At 33.0% G+C, this 19,540-nt stretch overlaps 1 protein-coding gene across 2 annotated transcripts in view; it reads left to right on the plus strand.

Annotated features, from left to right (window-relative positions):
* Positions 1–989: 989 nt before the first annotated feature.
* The window catches only part of LOC114324627 (ecdysone receptor), a 1,502,986-nt gene continuing 1,484,435 nt past the window's right edge, over positions 990–19,540 (plus strand). Inside the window, exon 1 of one of the 2 annotated variants that reach the window (XM_028272498.2) lies at positions 990–1,149. The gene's annotated coding sequence lies outside the window, so the exon portion shown is untranslated. The remainder of the gene's footprint in view (positions 1,150–19,540) is intronic. The other variant, XM_028272499.2, reaches the window with a different exon arrangement.

The following is a 19,540-nucleotide window of genomic DNA, read 5'->3' on the forward strand; positions in this document are numbered from 1 at the left end:
AAACTTGCGAGATTGGTATGGTGTTGATACAATTCATTTTTGAAAACTAATAATGCTTACTCTAATGACTTAGTGCGCGAACATTTTAATGTGTGTGTGTGTTTTGTGTTTTATTAGCACTGGTTTTCACAACCAACTGGCCAGTGAATTTCATAATGATTTTTTAGACTATAACTTATCACTAACTCAGGGGAGTAATGTGTAGTGTGTTTGTTGAGTAAGTGTCTTGTTACTTTGTAAAGTCGACGTCATTGTCTTTGCAAAGAGACGCTAATTGTATCCGAACGTCTGCGGTCCCTCCGGTGAGTGCCGATCCCACAAGGACAGAAACTATTCTCATGTATTAATTTATAATAAACGAAAAATTTCTAACCCTGGTGAGATTCGAACTCACGACCATTCGGACCTTTCGATCCAAAGGTAGGCGCTCTTACCACTGAGTCACAGAGGGGGTAACTGTTTAATGTAAACGACATTAAGCAACGATAAACCGTAATTACTTGCCTACAATTTTAGCTGAAAATAAAAGATTTTGTTGGAAAAACCCGAATTTTCCGAGGAAAATTTTCGTCGAATCTGATGGGGAAAAATATCTCTATGCAGAATTAAATTATGGTGAATTTTTATTTCGGCGTTTTTGGTGTAAAGTTAAAATCTTCGCAGTTACAGAGCAATAATTGAAAAAAACACGATTTCGGAGCGCTAATTTTTTCATAAAAAATAGCAAACTATCTGCAGACTTTGCATACCTACATTATTAATATAATATGCCATCATAAGGTTCGATTACAGCATTAAAAGTGCTGGTAAATAACTTTTTCTTGTTTTTTCCTCATTTGCCCGGAGTACAAGTGACTAATAATCCTCCATACTAAAAAACACCCCCAAAACAAAACACTCACATTCATTTGATTGCACGCCGCCTAGCGCGATATTTGCGCATGCCGCGATCCACCATTATGTCGTTTTGATCTTGCGCACGAGCGACTAGTCTATCGTGTTACATCGTCGGTGTAACTTGCGTGTTGGGTAAGTTTTACCGTGTAAATAAATGCAGTAAAGTGCATTCAAAATTTTTCGATTTTGGGTGTTATTTAGTTTGTGACACACACCTCTTATGGATTAAAGTGTTTGTTCAATGACGAAAAGGTAAGTTTCTTTCTATAGTTTTAGGTTAACTTTTAGTAGGTCGAAGTTATCAAATTCAACATCGAGTCAAGTGTTTTGGGTTGCATGCTAGTAGTGGACGTGGATTGTCATTCGTGTTTATAGATTTTTCCTACTACTTTATGTAATACACACAGTGTAGATTGGCATTTGATAATAAAATCGATCATATTTACTTCTATAGTATCACTATCTGTACCTACATAAATAGAGTAATATGTACAACATTGTAAATTTTCAGAAGTGTGAAGTAGTGTTTACATTATTTTTAGAATACCTAAGCCCAATATATTTTGCATTTTCATTTCTATAACAATGATGCAATAATTGTCACTTACAGGAATACTATAATATCGTTTTATAAAGAATCCCATACAATATGTAGAAATATATTAGTCGTACGTCTCGAATATTTATAGCCTCTGTTGCTGAATGAAAATTCTGTTTTGTTATGAAAATTGGAATTATTGTTAATTATTGCAGATGTTTATATAGTTTTATAATCCATAATAAATAGTATTTCTCAAAAAATCTGAAAGAATAATTGGATTTGACTTGTTTAAAGAGCAAATCATAACATAACCTCGAAAAAAATGTCAACATGTTTACCATATTGACTTATACGAGGGTGCTGTGAATTGTAATGCAAGTGTTTTAGACACAATGAAAATTTCGTGATATTGGTAGTCCAATATTTTCATGATCCTTTTCGTGTACAAAAAATTCAAAACGAATACTTAGACTTAGTTAATGATAATTGCCGAAGTAAACAAACAATGTAATTTAAATTAAAACAAAATTGTTTTGCTTTTATAACCTTGCATAATAATTGAAGTTGATAATCACAAATAAAAAAGTTTATTTTCTAATTTTCAATTTTCTGGGTAATATTCGTCATCATCAATCAGCCAATCGGGTCAACTGCTGGACATAGTCCTCTCTCAGTTCTTTCCAGTGTTGCTCTTTTAATGTCCATCTAGTCGATGGTCGTCCTCGGCTTCTTTTATAGTTCCTGGGCCTCAGGAACTAGCTAAGTGCCCTACTCAGTTCCACTTATGCGTCTGATTCTTTCGATGACGTCTTGAATTCCTGATCTTTGCCTGATTTGTTGGTTTGTTATGTGGTCTCGAAGGCTCACGTTCAGCATTGCGCGTTCCATGGCTCGTTGTGTATGTAACTCATGAGTTTATTCGCGGATTTTTGCGTCGATGTTAAAGTCTCTGCTTCACAGTGTTGCCAATCGGCGGATAATTATCCGATTTGCGTACCTTTTTGAGAGTTGTCGTATCTTCTTCGTATCTTTAAATAAATCGGATATTTGCGGATATTTTTCAGTGTATCTACCATCGACTAAAACTTTCTCATCCATATATTCCCAACACCAACAACACATTAATTTTGTTTGGTTCCACCCAATTTTTTATAAATAGCCTATACTGGATGAATGTTAGTGACATCCGATACTTTTCATTCATCTTTTGACAGAAGGGACATGTGCCGATTCTTTTGTTTAGAATTTAAATGGACAAGTGCATCCACTTAAGGCATACTAATCCAATTCAAATTTCAAAAACCGTCTGCCGTCCGATGTTATTTATAAGTTTTTAGTTTTTAGTCTTTAAACTTACGAAAGCTAATTCACGCACGATTTAGTTTTATTTTCATTTTATGTAGTGCAGTGCTTAAGTAAACGTTTCCAGATTTCTCGGACATGAGAACATGGATTTAACACTAGTTAAATCTAGTTCTTTTTTGTAAAGTTTTATCAAATCTAATATCTTAAACAAAACCATTTCATCAAAACACGTTATACTTACCTAATTATATTTATGATTTTTTTGAGGAATGTAATGGTACTATCCAGAAAAGAACTTTCCGGTGCAGAAACATCACTTTTCTGCACACTACTGTCAGTTATTCTGTGAGAAAATATTAAGTTTTTTAACATAAAATTGTGCAGAAAAATGCATTTGGAATAGTGGTTGTAGAAAAATCTACTTATTTGAAACTAGTAATATCTAGATATCTACTAATTAACTCAAAAATCCTTTAAATTTTTTGCCTATAAAAATCTGTTTATGCTATTGTTCGCAATGCGCATAAGTCCAATTTTCCAAATTTTTGTTACAAATTTTTTTGTTTCTCATAGAGTATCTAAGAATATAGCCGAACTAATATACTCCCAAAACGACCTTCAGTTCTAACTGCAAGACGCAAGAGTTTCGTAAGCTTAGTCTTGTTCTTGCTCAAGTCTTGCACGGTAAATCTTGGTCTTGGTCTTGCTAAAATTAGGCGGTCTTGGTCTTGCGAAAACGCCAGAACAAGACCAAGACTGCAAGACCAAGATCGATTTTGGGCAACACTACTTCTACCGGGATCCTCATCGTTTATTTCTTGTACAAGTATAATTTTAAGGGTTGCTACTTCTCTAAAGGGTTCTAAATATAATAATATGGTGTGTATAGGTATAGTTGCCAACAAATTATTGCAGAAACCGTATGTTAATCCTATCATTTGTATTTGAGTGGTGTCGTTAAGAAACAATTACTGAATAGCAATTATAGTAATTATTAAACGTACAATAGAATAACATTTATTACTTTCTACCTGTGCCGGAAACTTAACGACATCACTGAAACACAAATGACTTTGTAATAAGCTTAAGATTAAAGTTTTCCTGCAATAATTTGATAGCAACTATTATACTGCTCTTCTGATAACCTGAGTCCAAATATAAAAACATGATAGGTCGATTATACACACCAAATATTTTAAAGACAATAAATTATATAAGAGACTTATTTGTACATAAATGTTTAGTTGAACATATATAATCAACAAAGCCCCTTCGATCGTTAAGGGGGTAGGCGTAAAATATTGGTCCATTGCTATTTAAATGCCTTCATTTTTTTTCGAATCTTGAGAAAACTAATTAATGTTTTTGAAAAATTTATCCGCAGAATGAAAACCTACATTATTACCGAGGGCTGAAAGTTCCTTAGAATAAACAAAACGTTTCTTTCGAATAAAATATTTGAAATTAAAAATCACACTAATTTTTCCCTTGTTCTTCATCCTTGTAACTTATTAAAATAAACATAGAAGTCTTCAGGGTCTTTCGGCCCTCGGTAATAATATAATCTTTTATTCGGCGTTTAAAGTTTTCAGAAATACTTTTTTGCACGATTGATCATTTTTGACTGTTTACCGTGACAGATTTTACGCCAGTAGGTGACATTTACTAGCAACTCGACGGTAAGTAATCCAACTCGACGGTAAGTACTCCAATTCGACGGTAAGTAATTCACTTACCGTCGAGTTAAAAAATCTCTTAATTTTAATTTATTTTTTGAAAGAATAAAGAAAACTAACGAATTATTTATTAATATTGAAACTTATGGTACAATTTGTTAAATTATTTAATGAAATCCCACTTGTTTGGGCTGTGGTTTCACTTCTAACAGAAACTCCTGCAGAATCGCACACATTAGTAGTATCCAACATTTTTTCTCTTCAAATACGCGATCAAAGTTGAAAACTTGGAAATATCAATGCCATCATAAAGAAAAACGGTGGATTTAATCATTGAATATTCTGCCCAGAGGCTTCCAGGAGCTTTCAACTGCATATGTCTTTGAACGAAATATGCCAATAGAGTCTTTTCTTCGATTCTTAAATTCTTGCCTTCGCACCATTTTTTAAAACTTTGGTAGGTATTTTGATAACGGATTTTGGATTTTTCGGGAATAATTGCGGAACACCCTTCTTCCCAAGCCCGTTCAATTTCTTCAAATTCACTTTCGCTCATATTTTAATTTATAATAATCAAAATTGTGCTTAAAATTATTGACAACTAAATAAAAACTCAATTCTCCATTGTTGTTATGCACCCTAGTTACTACCCAACAACCAAAGTATCTATCTTGATAAAATGAATGAAACTAGTGAATATGACGAAAATGTTTAATTTTATAATTTATAATGGTATCAATCGTGCAAAAAACGTTATAAGCATGTCGAACGTTAAGGGTAACCGATCTCAGACAATAATTGGAATCTCAAACAATTGTCTTCGATCGGTATAAAACCCTTACCGTTCTCCATACTTAATATACTAATTAGTTTTCTCAGGGTTCGAAAAAAATTAATGCATTTAAATAGCGTTGGACCAAGATTTTGAGCCTACCCCCTCAAATAATAAGTGTAATAAATCTATTGAATAGAAGTGGTCGGTCTCGTGCATGCTCAATATTCTTTCATCTTTCTATTTTTGCCATTTATTTTAACCTTTTAACTTTATTATATAGTACAATAATCTAAGCTATAATCAAGTTTTCGTATTGATTAAAATAATAGTTCCAGCCTTACATAATAAATTGTTATATTCAATTATAACTTCCCATATAAGCGATGTTATAAGCGTATTAGTCGATATAAATATACAATAAAATTGCTGGTGTACTAATAATATAAATTATTTATTAAAAAGAAATTATATCTACCGTAAGCGGACTTTGCACTCGTTTGTTTGTCAGAAATATTGAATAGAACTAATTTCCCAAAAATTAAAAAGCCTGTATACATATACCGGATGTCCAGAAACTCTCCTGGCAAACGAAGACCGGAGATTCCTCAGAGTACAAAACTGGAAACTGCAAGGTAGAAGAAGAAGAGGTAGACCGAGGAAAAGTTGGCAGGCAGGAATAAACAAAGCCATGGATGAAAGAGGTCTGCAAGTAGATCAATGTGCGGAGAGAGTGGAATGGCGAACGGGTATCGGAAGACGGAGAACATTGTAAACCGATAATATATAATATAGATTATAAATCCTCCTTCGGTCTTCGTTTTCGTTTGCAACTTAATGGTAATTAATTACTGGTTAATTACGTACCGGTAACTAGATCCTTCTACATTCCTGATGAGAAGTTTGTTACTAAACGCACTTTTTTGGTATAATGGAAACAACTTCTTTAATTTTTATATATAACATGGTAGTATACATGTTTTATATTATTATTGACATAATATCAAAGTCTATTTTTAGTCTAAGATGTACATCAATTCTGCTTCTCCGGAATAAATCTTAAAAAATTCACACTATCATATTCTATAAATGTTTCTGTTCTGTTCTGATTCTGAATATGTCATTTTGTTACGATTTTTAATAAGATTAGTAACACATAATTCACACATAATATTAACACATAGTGGCCAAAAGCCTAAAAAGGGCGTTTTGATTAATATAAATTAACTGCTACCACTTAACAGGAATATTAGACTTAATATTGTCGCAGAACCTCGATTTACACATTTGCTTTCTAGTAGAACTGTAAAAAAATCATTTTGCACTTATATGTGTTACCGGCCAAACCCGATTTCGGGACAAACTAGTTTGGCCTAGGCCAAACTAGTTTATTTTGATATTAATACGGACACTGCAGGGCTCACTACTAGTACGGGCTTGTATAAACGTTATAGGGTACCTCCAAAGCCAAAACAAATAGATAAACTGAATAAAATACTGTGTAATTGGAAAATAATCATTTTTATTAAAACGATAACGATTCGTCGTTAAAACTAATGAACAATTGGCAATATAAACAATCATATTATAAAAAATAATCAGTGCGTTTTAGAAAAACAATAGATAATTATACCTCAATTATAAAAATTATTATTTTCCGTGGAGTGTTTTGGTTTCACTTGAATTACGGAGTATTATTGCCTTCTTGCACTTGAATCTTTTTGTGCAACAGTTTTTGTTTCAGCTGCATTTGACAAAACCTTGTCCGATCCAACTGAATCTCTCGTAGCTGCAACCCTTAGCGATATTTTAGACACAATTTATCCAACTTTTTGGGGTATTAATGCCTCTAAAAGATTTTGAATTTTTCTTCAGGTTAAAAACTTTTTAGAGGTATGTAGTAGATATATACCAAGAATCTGAAATGTCGTTAACGGTTGCAGTTACGAGAGACGTTCAGTTACATCAGAACAAGATTTTGTCAAATGTAACTGCAACAAAAACTGTTCCAAATACAGATGCAAGAGCAAGAATGCAATGATAATTCGCAATTCTACGTGTTCACCAAAACACTCAATGGTAAAATAAATAATTTTTCTACGGCCGTGCTAAAAGAGCCACTTTCACGCACGCATTTCGTTTCCGAAAGTTGCACTTTCCCGCGCGGCGTGCGTGAAAGTAAATTTTCCCGCACAGCGTGCGGGAAAGTAAAAGACAGTGGAACCTCGATAAGTCGGATTAATCGGGACCGCGGCCGATCCGGGTTATCGAAAATCCGGATTAGCCGGAGAATATGGTAAAAATTAATAATATACAGTATACTTACAGATAAACTCCATTATAATTGCAAAAACATGAAGTACATACGCACAGTAGGTACCTACATCTAAATTACGTAAAGTTGTATACAGTATTGTTCATTTCTCGCTAAAAAACTCACGTCAGTTCAGGTTGTGTCAATTTCGGGTGACGAAAATCGGTTCGGGTTAGCCGGACTTCCGGGTTATCGGAGGCCGACTTATCGGGGTTCCACTGTACCTTGTAATATGGCATTATAATATATTATAATAAATGCAATAAACTAATATTTAGCTATTATTTACTAATTTATTTCAAATTTATCTTATTGTGTTCATGTTTTAATGAAATTAGCGCGATAATTCGATGAAAAAAATTATTTTGACATCGTATTTAAAAGACAGATCAGTAGAAAATTACAATGGTTTACCAAAAACCAATATCGTCGTCGTGGTAACTTATTATATTGAAAGTTTGGTTTTGACAACCTTGTCAAGGAATTAATTTGTGTATTTTCACTTCTAAATAAAAATTGATATAACTCTATTTTTTGTAGCTTTTTTCCAAACGTACGGCCCTAGAAAAAATATTGTTCCTAACTCATGCGAAAAGTGTCTTCCCCGCACTCGACTGCTTGCCCGAACTCCGCTATCGCGTCGTTCGGGTCAACGGCAGTCTCGTGCGTGAAAGTATCACTTTCCGCACTAGTTAGGAAAATAACTATTTTATGCTTCTTTTCATGAGCATTTTTCAGTACGTCACAAATGATAGAAAAAAAGGTTAGTCCGTGATAAATACACATTTATGACATTTATTCTAACGTGACATTTTAGTTAAATCTGACAGTGGTCACATTTTATTTGCAATTTGGTATAAAAACAAATCAATTTTGTTTATTGCATTTATAAAATGGTATTTTCTTTGATTTGTATAGTCTTATAAATTGTACAGATTAAATTTTTTTATATAGAATAATATAATATTATTTAATATTATATTATTACCGCCATCTATTGACAACTAGATTAAATGTTATAAATGTCACCGACGAAATGTAATCAGAGACGTGCGTTTTTTCTGTCACATACAATTTAATGCGTTAGAGAGAAATCGAAAAACTGTGACGCACTGAAAAATGCTCATGAAAAGAACCATATACTTAATTAAGGTATAATTATTGCCTTTATAAAAACACTGATTATTTTTTATAGTACAATGGTTTGTATTATCAATTTCCATTATTTTTAAGAGTCAATACCTTTTAATAAAAATGGTATTTTTCAATTACAGAGTATTTATTCAGGCTATCTATTTATTTTGTCAAATTAGTTTGTCCTGGAATCTGGTTTGGCCGGTAACATATTATGCACTAATATGCAAAAAATTAACATTTTTGCAGCATATGTTTTAAACATAAAGCTATGTAAATCAAAACTCCATTAAATCGGTTTTTACATAACTATTTACATTATCTGAAATACTTTATCTATGTGAAAAATTATTAATTAGCCTATAACTTTTAACAATAATGAGTTAATTAAGTTCGCTCACAACATATTATTAGATAATATGTTACAGTCAGAAATTGCTTATTAGTACACATTATTAGTACACATTTACTTTCACATTTTTAATTAAAATAAAGAGTGGACCAAAAGTTTGGAATCCTAATTATCTTTTAAATAAATAGTCAGAATTTTACAAAATCCGGGTTACGCCTATTGTGTAATAAAGGTCAATAAAGGACTCAATGAATCGTCTTATCCCATTGCCAGCTTTGATTGGGTCGGTTAGTTCTTCATCTACTTTTACTTTTACTGTGTTGTTCTGGTAAATTTTATATTGAATTTTAAAATTTTCTACAATTTTCTTTTGCGTATATTGGCGACATACTAACTTCCAACAACTAGGTCAGTAGTAAATCCTTATTAATAATCCTTTGCTACTTTAATATCAACTATCATACATGTTGAAATTTAATTCTAACCTACCAGTAAACAAGTTAATGACGGCAATTTCATCATACAGTGACTGGAAGTCTAATGTTTATCCATTTTAGGATAATGTGAATGTTAGAAACAACTATTTATATCCCACGCCCATTCATTCATCTTACAGAAACGGATTTTCTTCTAAATCGCGATGTAAATAGAAATAGGTACTCCTACCTCAGTACTAATTTTTTATTTGTTTCAAAAAGGAATTATTAATAATTTGATATATTAATTAGAGATGTTTAGAGATGTATTTTTAAATTTCTACAAAGAGGATTTTTACGCCTGTAAATACGTACAAACAGTAGTACCTGGCCAAATTATTAGGCCAAGCAAGGAAAATTTACTATATGAAGTTATTTGTCTCATGATTATGAATATATTGTTTTGTTCCTTTTTTGTGAATATGTTTGTTCCAATCGATACGACATGCGCTGCTTTACATATAAACGTACGTATCCATGAGGTTCGCCGCTCCGCGCTCCTGCAACTGCTCCACATAGTGGATACGTTGGCGCTCCAGGATCATGCAACAGTGCGCGCTCCGCCTCGGCGCTCTAATCGTTGGCGGTTTATACGTAGAGAAGCGCATGCCGTATCGATTAGAGCAGTTGCAGGGAGCGCGGAGCAGCAAACCTAATGGATACGCACCTTAAAGTTAATACATATTCACAAAAAAGGAACAAAACGATATTTTTTCAAATATTTATATTCATGAGAGAAATAACTTCATATAGTAATTTTTTTTGTTTGGCCTAATAATTTGGCCAGTTAATGGGTGTCCCGAAAATGTACGACTTTTGAATTTAATAGAAATTGCTGTTTTTTTTTCTTTGGGTTGTAAAATTGAATCATAAGGTGCATAGGAAAGGGTTTTGTATAGAATGGCACGTCAGAAAAATCGCCTTCACGGCTGTGCTAGCACATACGCCCTCTTTTGTCGAAATTCTTCATAACCATTTTGCATAATTCTGGCTGAATTTACTCGGTGCAGCGTGGGTGATTATAGACTTGTCGACATATACCAGGGGTAGGCAAATACATTTAAGCTTTTTAATATTTTAAAATTTTCTTCTTCTTCTTCTTCTTCTTCCTACTTCCTTAATAGGCTCGCGCCTGTTCCATCTTCGGATACCTCCTCATCAGATATCCAAGTTGTCACTCCATCTCTTCCTTGGCCTTCCTATACTCATAGTTAAAATTTTCAAAATAAATATTTCAAAATGTCTCCCAAGCCCTCCATACCGCGTACGTGTACACTGTGCACATGATAATGTTTTTGGTGGTGTTTTTCCCTGCTCAATAATTTTTTTTGACAAAAATACTATGCGTATCATTTTAAAGCATTTGGACAAAGAAATTTGACTGTTAATATTAAGTACCTAATAGTAATAATAATAATAAATTGTCTCACTTGGGTGTACATGCGAACAATTTGTGCCCAGTAAAATATGTCACGCAATTTTGAAAGAAATATGGTCAATTATATTAAGTCATAACAAGTATCCAGATAAAAAAATGAAGATATTGAATAAGTGAACAAAATGAAAAGCTTAGGAGTCTGGATTACGGAAGACCTAAATCCGAAATCAGAAATTCGATCAGGAATAGAGCAGTCAAGAGCAACCTTTTTGAAGATGAGGAAATTTCTGAGGACCTTTTGAAGATGGGGAAATATCACAAATAGTGAATAATGCTTACTGCGCAATTCTTTTGTGGAAGAAAATCTCTTTGCAAGTAACATTTCGGCATTAATGATAAAGTTTTTATTTAATAACCACAGTTATTACAGAGGGTATTTCTGAAGAATTATTTCTTGTGGTTTAAAATATTTATTTGATTGCAAGAAAATTTCTTGTCCACAGATATAAATATGGATTAACTTAATATATATTTCTTATACTGCAAAATATTTGTAGTTTTCAATTTAAGACCAAAAACTTTAGGATAAGAAAATTAAAATGTAACCATTAATGCGTTTATTAGTATTGAAGAAATTATCTGTAAGAAATTATTGAGTTGTGTTTAAAAAACTCGTTTCTTTATATGTGAAGCGGTATGTTTAAGTTAATATGATATGGTAACTTTTAAGAAAGATAGCTCAAAGAAATCAGTGTTTTAGGAGAAAAGAAATTGTTCTCTCGGTGTACGCTCCAGAAACATGGACCACCAAAAAAGTTGATTCGAAGCGTATAATTTTTTAAGTGGGTTTACCGTAGAATTCAGCGCATACCATGGACCGCACAGTGCGCTCATCGCACAAATAATTTAATACTAGGAAAACTAAACATAAAAACGAGACTATATTTTAGACATATAACTAGAAGAAAAGAAGGCATGGAAGAAAGGATAGTTGAAGGCAACATAGCGGGCAAAAGATTCAGAGGAAGATCACCAATGCGATGGTCAGCTAAATAAAAGACATGACTGGTGACTTATTCTCCGAAGCAAAACAACATGCACAGGAGAGATATAATTGAACAAAAATAGTCAAACAAGTTACATGACGCCACCACTACCTTACGAAGGAGAAAATATAGAGGAGAAGGATATATACATATTTGGCTAAAACAATCCACGCGACTGTTAGGTTTATCTCTAATGTTACATTCAATAATTATTGTTGACATGTCCAAAATATAACAATATATCATAGCTGAAAGAAAACTCCGAGAAGAACTTAATGAAGCATCATGATAGACTGAAAAATCAACACTATCTTGCATTTTGTTTTGACATAACCTGGGGGAAGAAAGAGGAAAAATAAATCATGATCGACTTAACTAGACCTATATTGACATACACGGCGGAGACAAGACCTGACACATCTAAAACGAGACGACTACTAGAAACAACAGAGATGAAAATACTCCGACAAATATCAGGGAAAAGTCTGTTGGATAGGGAGAGGAGCGAAAACATAAGAAGATCATGCAATATAGAAGACATAAATGGATGGGTGACAAAACGGACACAGGAGTGGAACGAACACATTAGTAGAATGGCAGAGGATAGGATAGTACGAATAGCACGAGATTAGTCACCAAATGGACGAAGAAGTATTGGCAGACCAAGAAAAAGATGGTGCGATAACTTAAACAATATTTAGGAGGCTGATACTGAAGAAGAAACAGGATTTAAAGCCTACATACAAGAAGGAAGAAGAAGAAGAAGATGATGATCGACTTACATTACGGGAAAGCGGATCCCTCTCTGTAGAATACTTCATCTTGTCCTAGAATAGAAAATGCAACACAATACTTTTTGCTAACTTTATATACAATGCATAATTTTAAGATTATCTTCTAACCATTAAACACAAGTTTATAGTTAGGTCCATAAAAAAGGAAAAAATAACTGTTCATTATTGCACTTTTGTCGGTAGCAATAATATTACAGTTTGTGGTATATGACGCCATAAAGGCATGATTAATGACCAATGAAGTTTTCACATTCGTTGTTTTCATAAATTAAATGTTTTTGTAGAGTGGATTTGAATTCAACCGGTATTACATCACTATATCTAGGAAACAATTTAAAATCATTTCAAATATGTATTACCAGAAAAAAGTGAGCAAAATATGCGTAAGACTGTGTATAATGTATATGTATGTTCTGGTTTTCTAGAATTTTAAACCTTCCGGTAGTGATCCATATCTCTCACCGCATTTCTCATTCATCAACCCGCACATTTCAAATTGAAAACCGCATATCCACCAAAGATTTTTATACTTTCGTTTGAAAAATTTCTCTTATTGGAGCAAGGCTAGATTTAAAAACTCACTGCAGCAAATGCAAAAGTAACAAAAACCAAAAACAAATCCTTGCGAAATAACTAAAAAATGAAACATCGATGATACTGAAAAAAAAACATATCATGTTAAACCAAAAACGTATTAAAAAAAACGAAGTTTTCAATCTAATAGCACATAAAACAACATCCAAAAATGTTATTCCACATCCTACCAGACTGAAAACAATGGGAACCTTCTCTGGTAACACTTCCGAATCTTCTACAATTTGCAAGCCATAACGGATGCTGAGACTAAGGAAGATGAGGGAATTTTACAATTTATAATTCACGTCCCATCTGCTCACCGCGGTAAAGTTCCAACGAAAATGGTTCCCTTCGTACTCCAATCAGAGTAAACATGTAAATCAAAAATAAATAACGATTTTCAATTTCGTTGCAACACGAAACTACAGCCGCTTCTTCATTCCAGTTCAATCAGAGAGTGCAGCAAGCAGCTCTATCGGTTTCGAAACTCATTAGTCTCTCATTATTCTGATATATTCTGATTATGTATCTTATTAGTCTCTCAAAAACGTATTATTTTATTAGCTACAAATAGTCCAAACGAATATAGAATGTTTTGGATAACTAACTATAGTCCAGCATTCCAGCCGAGCGCTGGAATGCCACTGGAATAATGTGAACCTGCACTGAAATGTACCATGTGATCAATCCAGTCCAGTTGACTGGAATGACGGTCTATTTTGCATTCCAGCTCACCTATTCCAGCTCCACTGGAATAATGTGAACGGCCAATCCAGTGCTTGATTATTGCATTAAGAGGAAACAGTAGCGATCAACAGGTAGCGAAAACGCTTTCCAAGATTGCGGCTGTAATTTTGAATATTTTTTCGAGATATTTGGCAAACATATTCGTAATATAATAAAGAATGGCGGTACAGAGCCCAATTTGAAAAATATATTAATATGTGGAAATTACTCTGTAATTAAATACAATATTAAAAAAACGAGCCTGTACCGCCATTCAGAAGAACAAAAAAATACACTTTCTTCAAATAAACTTTTTTATCCGATGCCTAGATTTTGTGTCATTTTGGAACTACATACTAAAATTTTTTATTTCATTAGTAGTTCTAAAATGACACAAAATCTATTCATCGGATAAAAAAGTTTATTTGAAGAAAGTGTATTTTTTTGTTCTTCTTAATGGCGGTACAGGCTCGTTTTTTTAATATTGTATTTAATTACAGAGTAATTTCCACATATTAATATATTTTTCAAATTGGGCTCTGTACCGCCATTCTTTATTATATTACGAATACGTGTGCCAAATATCTCGAAAAAATATTCAAAATTATAGTCGCAATCTTGGAACGCGTTTTGGCTACCTGTTGATCGCTACTGTATCACCTTAAAGCATTGCCACTATAATAATAGTGTCACCGATCTTACAGCTGTTTTTTAATGACTGGAATAATGCGGACGACATGATAAGTCCAGGAGTATACTGGATAACTCGCTGGATTCCTGGACTGAAATAATGTAAAACGGGCATTCTGCTTAAAAAAATACAGTAAATAAATTGCCTTTTTGGTGATGCAAGTTGGTAATAAATGAGCACATTGTGTATTGGATAATTAATTTCAATTATTTGGGGGTAGAAACATTGAGTACCAGAAGTATGTATAACGAATTAGTACAGTGCTGGACTGGACCACTGGAACCCTGTAGTGGTAATTATTTAATACAATAATTAAGCACTCGATTGGCCGTTTACACTATACCACCGCTCTACTGCAATGCTGGACTGGAATAATGTGAACCGGTCTTATGTGGACAATGAAATCGAAAAAGCCGCAAGAATATCAGGGTATTTAGGGATATAATACGAAGAAATGTACCTAAGTAGTTGATGTAGTGGAAGAAAAACTAAAAAGAAAAAATATCAACTAATCAAGTACTGGGATTAACAAGTCAAACTATTCCAATGACGCTAAAATAGACCGCCGTTCCAGTCAACTGGATTAGATTGATCACTGGAATGGTACATTTCAGTGTAGGTTCACATTATTCCAGTGGTATTTAAACGCTCGACTGGAATGCTGGACTGGAACAATGTGAAGCGGGCATTAGACGCAAATTAATAATGGTAGGGGAGCAAAGTATGCTAAATGTGCAGTCACTCGAGCGCTTTGGGCACCTATTGGGTTGTGAAGAGTAGGTCCTAAAACCAAAAAAAGTTAAGTAAAGTTTTCCATTTTAGTGGGGACTTTCCATTTTTAATTTCATTTTTCCCTTTCCAACAATTATTCTTTTTTTAGATTAAAGCGCCATCTATCCACAATTCGAAAAAAGGTCTCGAATAAAAGTTACTTATTTTTACGTAAGGAATCCAAATCTGCAATAAAAAATGGGGGCTCCCATTTAAGATTTTTAAGTAACCCCTACCCTTCCTCCGTGGGGGGTCGTGTTTGGTGTCATTCGATAGATTTTTCAAAAATATTGAGTAAGTGTAGTTTTCAGTTTTTCGATCTGATGTCCATTTCGCGAAATATCGCGGGATTCGTATTTAAAATAATAAATTTACTCCCCACCCCTCTCCGTGGGAAGTCGTGTTTGGTATCAATCGATAGATTTTTGAAAAATATTGAGTACGTATTTTTTAGTTTTTCGACCTGTCATTCATTTCGCGAAATATTCGCTTTTTTCTTGTGAAACTTTGGGACTTGCCCATTTCCTTACGCTCATCGTCAGATTTTTTAAATATAGACTGTTTTGCATATATGTACTTAACTTACCTTATCTTAATCTGACGATTTCGAGTTTTTCTAAGGATACAATTTTTTTTCGGCCCACCTTAACGAACTCCGCTGCATTAAGAGCCATATGGTAGAGGTACATTTTCAGGGTACAAGGTTTCTCCCCATGTAATAATCTGACGCGCTCGAGTAACTGCAAACATCCCCGCTTGGGCTCCCCTACCATAGAGTAATACCTGCGTCAGACTCATACTAATTACGCTGCTCCGACAAGAGACGAAACATTAGAAACAAAAAGAAAAGTGAAAACAACGGGAATACAAAGTTTACGAATAGAACGTGGATGTGGTCATATGGGCTGTGGTAAGAAGCTTCTGCTAGTTAGACCACCTAGAATAGATGGATCTAGAATCTAGATCAAATTGCAAAGTGGGCAATAGTCTAGGCGCCAAATAGATGTCATCGTGTCCTTTTCAGACAAACTCAACGGTTTCTTATGGATTTTTGGCTGCTGATTACGAATTTCGAGGGTGGATTTCGATCCGAATGGTCAAAAAATTGTTATAAACAATTTAAATGTTTATAAATTGGCTCATAAACTAAAAGAGATAAAAAAGAATGTTTCAAATAAAAATTCGTTAATAAAAAACGAAGAAAAAACGTTTACTAAACTTAATTCCAACAATTAGAACTCAAGATATTATAAAATTAGAGCACGATGCAAATTGCAAATTGCAAAATAAGTATTTTTCGAAGCCTTATCGATCGTAACTCGGCTTCTACGCATGCAAATGACCCTAGCTCTCATTTTAAAGCTTAATCCAAAGCTTCCAAAGAAAGTTTGTTAAATTACTTTGTCTTCATTTGTTTTAAAGTTATACCCGTTTTAAGTTATAATTTTCTTAGAAAAATTGTACATTAATTTGTTTATTGGAGTTTGAAGCAAATTTAAGCTCTGAACATTTATCTTTAATTAACAATAATGATAGAAGAACTCAAAAGGAACATTTGAGCTTACGAAAATGTTCGTAAGTTTATTTTTGGCCAAGATATCGATATTTTAATAGCGCGCTCTAAGGCGCAAGATCAGCTCACCGCGTAAAGGTTCACGCGCTATCTTCGCGATGCAAATTATAATTTCTGTGTATATATAAGTTATCTTCATTTCTCATTTTTGAAGATCCTAATAAAATTTTATCATATACAGGGTGTAACAAAAATACAGGTCATAAATTTAATAACATATTCTGGGACCAAAAATAGTTCGATTGAACCTAACTTACCTTAGTACAAATGTGCTCATAAAAAAAGTTACAGCCCTTTGAAGTTACAAAATGAAAATCCATTTTTTCCAATATATCGAAAACTATTAGAGATCTTTTATTGAAAATAGACATGTGACATTCTTATGATAGTAGTATCTTAAGAAAAAATTATAGTGAAATTTGGACACCCCATAAAAATTTTATGGGGGTTTTGTTCTTTTACACCCCCCCAAACTTTTGTGTACGTTCAAATTTAATTATCATTGTAGTACCATTAGTTAAACAAAGTATTTTAAAAAAATTTTTGCCTCCTAGTACTTTTTCGAAAAGTCAGTTTTTATCGAGATATTTTGAATATTTGTCAAATCCATCACATATTTGTATATGGCTAAGTACCATTATGGAGACTCGGTAATAATATGAAAATTTATTTATGATTTACATTTTTTAGGTATATTTTGAACCATTTTAAAAAAGAAGTCACATCTCGATAAAAAGTGCCTTCTAGAAAAAATACAAAGAGGCAAAAAAGTTTTAAAAATACTGTGTTTAAGTAATGGTACCGCAGTAAAAGTTTAATTGGAACATACACAAACATTTGGGGGGTTTAAAGGAACAAAAACAAAACCCCCATACAATTTTTATGTTAACATATTAAAAAAGAAGCCGCAACTCGATAAAAACTGCCTTATCGAAAAAATACCAAGAGGCAAAAAAGTTTTAGAAATATTGAATTAAACTAATGGTACCACAAAAATAATTTAATTGGAACGTACACAAACGTTTGGGGGGGTTTAAGGGAACAAAACCCCCATAAAATTTTTATGGGATGCACAAATTTCACTATAATTCTTTTTTAAGATGTTCCTGCCATAAGAATACCACATGTCCATTTTCAATAAAAAATCTCTAATAGTTTTCGATATATTCGAAAAAATCGATTTTCATTTTGTAACTTCAAAGGGCTGTAACTTTTTTTATGTGCATATTTGTACTAAGGTAAATTAGGTTCATTCGAACTATTTTTGGTCTCAGAATATGTGATTTAATTTATGACCTCTATTTTCGTTACACCCTGTAATTCTTATAATTAAATCATCATACTGTACCTCGTATCACCTTTCATTCTATTTACTTTGTCTTCTATTTTTAGTACTAAATGAGAAAAAACAACATTAAAAACTAATATTTCAGAAATATAACTAAATATTGTTGATATTATTTATTAAAACTATTTTTACAAACATTTTCTTTCATGCATCTGCATCGAGATATACAGGGAATCTCAGCTTTTGACATCCGCATAAGTTCTCAGAACAATTTTTACAGTTACATGGTGGTACTAAGTCTGTTCTTGTAGGCAGTAAAACTAAAACTTTCTGGGGCTTCTGGTGCTTTCTGAGTCTAATTATCTATATGATATAAATATAAAGTTAATCTAGTTCTTTTGCAGCATCATTAAGGCACGTTCAATTGTGTGTATGCCGCCACAACATAAATGCTCGTTTTATATGCAATGCTGATGCTGCAAAAGAACTCGATCCATTTTTATATGGATATCACATATTGGCTCATTTGCATACGTAGAAGCCGAGTTACGATCGATAAAGCTTCGGTAACTACTTATTTTGCAATTTGCATTGTGCACTAATTTTACAATATCTTGAGTTCTAATTGTAAGATTTAAGTTTAGTAAACGTTTTTTTCTTCGTTTTTTATTAACGAACAAATTTTATTTGAAACATTATTTTTTATCTCTTTTAGTTTATGAGCCAGAGCCTTATAAACAAGTTATAAACAATTAAATTGTTTCTAACAATTTTTTGACCACTCGGATCGAAATCCACCCTCGAAATTCGTAATCAGCACCCAAAAATCCATAAGACACCGTTGAGTTTGTCCATCAGAATTGAAAAGGTTTGAAAAGGCCCCTCTGGCGCCTAGACTAAAAACACAAAAACCAGTATCAAGACATCCAGTTTGTAGGCCCTCCAAAACTTATACATAGTAACAAATTAAAATATTTTGTTTCCCTTTTAAGCTCATAGCATACATAATTAGACTTTAAAGGATCCTATTAATGCCAAACACAGTGAATTTTTTATTTAAATAGGATTAGCGAATTGGGATTGAGCGAATGCACCTTTTAAAGACCAGTATTTAAGACTGCATGATTTCTTATCCTGAGAGTGTTTAAACTCACTTCTAACACAGTAATTGCAATACAAACAATTCATTATTCAAACACCTCCTCGGCTAATTCAATTGCACGTTATGTA

The sequence above is a fragment of the Diabrotica virgifera genome, chromosome 2, assembly GCF_917563875.1.
Source record: "Diabrotica virgifera virgifera chromosome 2, PGI_DIABVI_V3a".
Taxonomy (NCBI): domain Eukaryota; kingdom Metazoa; phylum Arthropoda; class Insecta; order Coleoptera; family Chrysomelidae; genus Diabrotica; species Diabrotica virgifera.